Here is a 5,242-nt window from a genome sequence, read left to right as displayed (position 1 = left end):
TTTTTTTTTTTTCTTATGTGAGGAAAAAAAGGCAATTGTTTTGAATATGGTTGAGTTGCACAAGTACAGAGTGTGTGTGTCTTAATGTCTCAGTATTGCCTTTGTTAGTCTCTTTATTAGTCCATGCAGTTTGGTGGCCTGGTAAATGCAAGTCTTATTTTTAACAGCTTTCTTTTTCTTTTTTTCTTTTTTTCTTTTTTTTTTTTTTTTTTTTTTTTTTTTTTTTTTTTTTTTTTTTTTTTTTTTTTTTTTACAAAACCATAAAGCTTTAATGCTTGCTATTTAATAAGTAACTGTGTTTTCTTCTGTCTTGAATTTAGTGGCCATAATTTGCAGTTAATTGAACCATTCCAACCTAATGCTTACCCATATTTCCTAGTTTTGTTTTATTTATTTATTTGAACTTCTTGTTTTCATGATTGAGGACTGTCACTTCTGTCTCATTCATTTGTTTGGAAACTTCTGACCTTGCAGCCAAAACTTAACTCATTCTACTCAGTATTCATCGTGATGCTGAAGTGTAAGATACCTGCAAATGTAAACACTACCACTTTTATTAATAAAAGCAAATACAGTGTTTTTAGGGCACATTTGCATCACTGTAGTTGAGGTTGTGTCAGTATTTCCATTGTGAACCTATGGAGGGTCTCTACCTTGGCACTAAATTGCCCTAAGCTGAACCTTTGCCATACAAGGCTTCTGCTCAAGCATGATTTGGTGGGTTGGTTTTTAAACAGTTTTCCAACACAAACTCTTGTTTCTGTTTTAAGTTATACAACTGTTTTGTTGGATGGGGGTTGGTTTAAAAAGAAAACAACAACAGCAAAAAAAATACCAACAAACAAACCTGGTTCAAGATTGTTTTTGGCACTTCTGTAACTCAGAAATGGTTTTGATTTTAAAACAACCTTCGGCAAGCCAGTAACCTACAATATGGTCTGATCACTTTGGGTATTTTGTAAAAATAATAATAAATTGTAGAGATGTTGTGGTTTCAAAATCAGCTACTGTGCATTTGCAGTAACTTATTTCAACCCAAGAACTTTTAGTAATTTTTTTCCATCAGAACACACATTCAATGTGATGCAGCAGAGTAGTGATAACTCCTGAAGGCTTTTTTCTTTTTTAGTAGTGTGGAGAGGCAAAGCCACCACAGACTAGAAAAGGATTCAGCTGCCTCTGAAAGCATCAAAAACTGCTCTCTTAAAGGCTGAAACTGGAGCTGTGTAAGTTGTGAGGAGCAGACTTTGATGCAAAAGCAGAGGAAAGCATCCTGGATCAGCTGTCAGACAGGAGCCCTGAGGGCTTATCTTCATTTATCTAAAAACTGTTTTGAATTGTGGCATTGAGGATAGGATTGAACTGAGCGTATGTCCTTAACTCCAGAGGAAGGGAAGCGGACTCTGCTCCACTGTGCTGCCTGGAACTGAGACCTGCAGGATGGTTTTGTTTTGCCAGTAAATCTATGCACAGAAATATTCATGTTAGTCCCTTCAGAATCTGAGCACCTTGTCATTCGTCGTGGCATGGTATTCCTGTCAATGGTGTAGGATGTTTTGTATTATTTATCCTATTTTCCAGTGTCAAAAGTTATGTACCAGTAAAAACAAAAGACAAACACAGGAGATTGACCCCAGATCTGGAGGCAGAGCCCGTGACTGAGTGCCAGTCCAGTGCCTTAGTGACAATACTGTTGGTTATTGGTGCTATACAAATGTCTAAAAGAGTGATAAAGTTGTTATAAAATTCCATAAATTACTCAGGAAGAGAGTAAGTTCTCTTCTTTCCCCAACTGTGTGTAATGTGCTGTGTGTGTTCCTAACAATGCTGGCACTCATGAGACCTCTTCCATGGAAGCAGATGATAAAATTCCTACTAACTGTGATAAGGATCAGGGCCATAGATTACTGTCAGTGGAAATCTCACACAGTAGCAGGTCCTCATCCCTAAAATACATGTTGAGTTTCTATAACAGAAAAAAATATTTACAAGCAAACATCTATTTGCAGTCCAAATCCAAGACTGTACCCTTCTTCCTCAGCTTGATATCTCTGAAAACTCATCTATTGGGAAAAAAAACCTTGCTGTTCTATGACAAACTTTGAAGCTTCTTTGTAAACAAAATAAGCTACAAATGGGGATTTCTGAAGCTCTGCTAATGAAAACCTTACACTGAAAAATCTGTCTCCTGACTGACAGGACAAATTCTGAGGAAAACCAGATTTAATCTCGGTCATAACTGGTTGGTTTCAATCCTGTGAGTGGATGGTGTCAGTTATGGGTAAATTGTATTTTACTGTAGTGCAGAGATTGCTTGAATTTCAGCCACGAGCACAGGCTTTGTAATTAATCGTTTTCAGCCCTGATTCTCATCTCATTAAACATTCAAACTGCTTTTTATCCTGTCTACTTTCAGTGTGCTGAGCTGAGCAAGACGGGTGCAGTTTAAAGCACAAGTCTTACCTGGGAGGAGGTGGGGAGGCAAACTAATTCTCACTGCATTGAACAAAAAGATAATAAGGTGGAGGGTTTTTTTCTGACTTCTCTAACCTATAATCTTAGCCTGGTTGTGTGGAAAAAATAGGGAGTTCCCTAAGGTAACAATAGCAATGCTCGTTGGTACCTCTGCAACATGAAGAACTGATCAAATATGTAATATATAATTTTCTAAAAAACCAACAAAACAAAACTAGAACTTACAGATTTTCCTTTTTTTTTTTTTTTTTTCTTTTAACTGAGGAAGTCTGCCTCAAACATCTTTACTGACAGGACAAAATAAAACCTTTTTAACATTGTCCCTAACAGTGAGAATGATCAGGTTTTGAGGGAGAAGGTTATGACATCAGGGGATTTTATGTAACAATATGCTTTCTAAGGCTGGGCTACTGGTAGACAAATGTAAACAAATTCAAAATTAAAATGTGAATGTATCTCTTCAATTTACCCAGTTGTTTTATTAAATGAGTTGGCTAATTTATTTTTTTAAATACTGCTGCTCATGTTTGGAGAAAGACAAGCTAGGACAGAGAGTAAATTTGGGGATTCTCTCAATTCTGTTGTTCTGTTATGCAAACTGATGTTTTTTTGTGATTTTATGTGAATTATTAATAGTGAAGTGTAGTGTTTCTATCTGTAGTTTCTTGGTATTTGATATGACTTTGGAATTATATCATTCTTGCGACTAAAATGGCAGAGGTCAGGCAGAGGAAGGAGCTGCTGTGTAAGGGGTAGGAATTGTCACATCAGGCTTTGGAGGGGGGCCCGTTCCAGTTCTTTTTTGCTACATTACCAGTTTTCTGTTGGCAGGATCAGAAAAGCTTCCTGAAGAAGACAAATTAGGGGTTGGGGGATAGAACCAACGTGTCTGTTCGAGACCTCAAAGTATTAATGGAAAGTATTTCAAGCTTGCTTTAGGGTAGAGCCCCAGGGGCAGTGTCTGTCCTGAGGGGGTGTGTGATGGGTGATGTGGAGCTCAGGATTTTTAATAATCTCTGTTCTCTTAGGGTTTGAAGGCACGACATCCAAAATTAATTAGCACATTTCATGCCCGTTTTGGTGCTCACCTTGAGTTCTGTTTCTCACAGGGCAAAACTCTGCTGGGCTGCAGAGGCTCGTCTGTGTAAGACAGTCTGGAAGCCCAAGCAATGGCTCTTGGGAACCTGTCTGGGATTTAAAACTAGGGAGTTTACAGCCAGTTGTTCTGTGCTACAGCGTGGCCCAAAATCTGCTGCCTTTGGATTCAGCTGCTTTCTCCTGCCCTCACCCCCCTTCCTCTTACAATGATGTTGTTGAGAAGAGAATAGAGCAGTTGTGAAAGAAAGTTATGAGACAACCTCAGCCAAAGCTTAAAGGAGACGGGGAAAGCTAAACAGTCCTAAATCCATCACCTTGGACGCTGAAAAACAGATTTAAGGGGGAAATCCTTCATTCCCCAGGTGAGTGATCCAGTTTGGGATCCTTATATAAATTTTGCAGGTCAGAGAATGTATCTCTCTGAAAGGCCAGGATATCTCCAATTTAGGAACTGCAAAAAAAGCACTTGGTGCATCCATTCTAGAGCTGGGACAGTGAAAGGTGAGTTTAATGATCAGTTTACAAATCAGCTGGAACTTGCTTTGAGACAAGGAAACGTTTCCACTATAGGCTCATCTTGGAAAGTACTTGGGGCATTGTGAGGCTCTGCTTTTAAGCAATTTTCAATATATAAATATAATTCCAGCTTTTAAGTTGATGTTTGAAGGAGACCAGAACTGACATCACATCAACAACCTCAGACCCACCTTGTTTTGTCTCGCAGTTACTTCTGTTACCTGGCAAAGTGTCACGTGTTCAATGTCTGGAAAAACACTGTTGTGTAACTGTGAATCTCCAGGTACAAACAAAAATGCTTCATCTTGAGGTTCTGCTGGAGAAGGAAGAGCTCTTTAGCCAAAACTCATTAGCTTAATGATGCTGCTGTAATTTCCTACCCCTTTTGAAAGTTATAACCTTTACCTCCAGTTGAATGTATTGGCTGCTTTGTAAAGGGCTAATGATTAAAAAATACAAATTTATGCTAAAAGAATTTGTAGAGAGCAAGGAGCAGAGGGAATGGCAGAGAATGCCAGGGTGGATATTTTTTAAAAAAACATATGAATAAAAGGCAAACAGTTTTTGTTGGAAATTGGCTCTTCTGTTTGGGATTTTTCTCTTATTCTCTTATTCCAGGAAGGAACCAAATGAAGTTGGATGATCAGCTGTGTTACATTGGGCCCTTTAGGCAGCAAATCTTGAAGTATAGTTAAATAATCTGCTCAAAAATCAACCAACAAACTTGAGCATTTGATACTTGGTTCATTCTTCTGTTTCTTTGTGGGGGTTTTGTGTGTTTTTTTTCTCTAGAGCTGGCTCTTCATACACATTCACTTCCCAGAATGCCTTTACTGCTTCCTCAAAGCATGCAGAGACACCAAGACTCCCCTTCATAGGGTATTATTGGATCAAAATTGTATCTCTGTCTCATAATTTATCTCAAGGTTTGCTCTCTGCCTCATCAAAATCTCATTAGATGGGAGTTGGGACTCAAGAATATTTTACACACAAAATGTACTCAAATAATGCATTTAGGGAAAAATTTGTTGCTTTAATTTGCAGAATAATAAAATCTTGCAGGGACATTCAGGTAAATCTAAGTGCTTTTACTTATGAACATTTCACTGAAACTTTGTAAAACACAAATCCATATGGGAGATCGCAGTTAAAC

The 5,242-nt window shown here is 38.1% G+C and overlaps 1 long non-coding RNA gene across 1 annotated transcript; it reads left to right on the top strand.

The window, feature by feature from the left end:
• The first annotated feature begins 2,748 nt into the window (after positions 1 to 2,748).
• LOC114056213 lies at positions 2,749 to 4,652 on the top strand. The gene is made up of 2 exons (XR_003570951.1): positions 2,749 to 4,130; positions 4,177 to 4,652. It is a non-coding gene; the product is annotated as an uncharacterized LOC114056213 (long non-coding RNA).
• Positions 4,653 to 5,242: the final 590 nt, after the last annotated feature.

Source organism: Empidonax traillii, unplaced genomic scaffold (assembly GCF_003031625.1).
Source record: "Empidonax traillii isolate 1590-97213 ecotype Southwest subspecies unplaced genomic scaffold, ASM303162v1 scaffold86:size2944007, whole genome shotgun sequence".
Taxonomy (NCBI): Eukaryota; Metazoa; Chordata; class Aves; order Passeriformes; family Tyrannidae; genus Empidonax; species Empidonax traillii.
The sequence above is the reverse complement of the archived record's forward strand: the minus strand, read 5'-3'. Positions and strand labels throughout refer to the sequence as shown.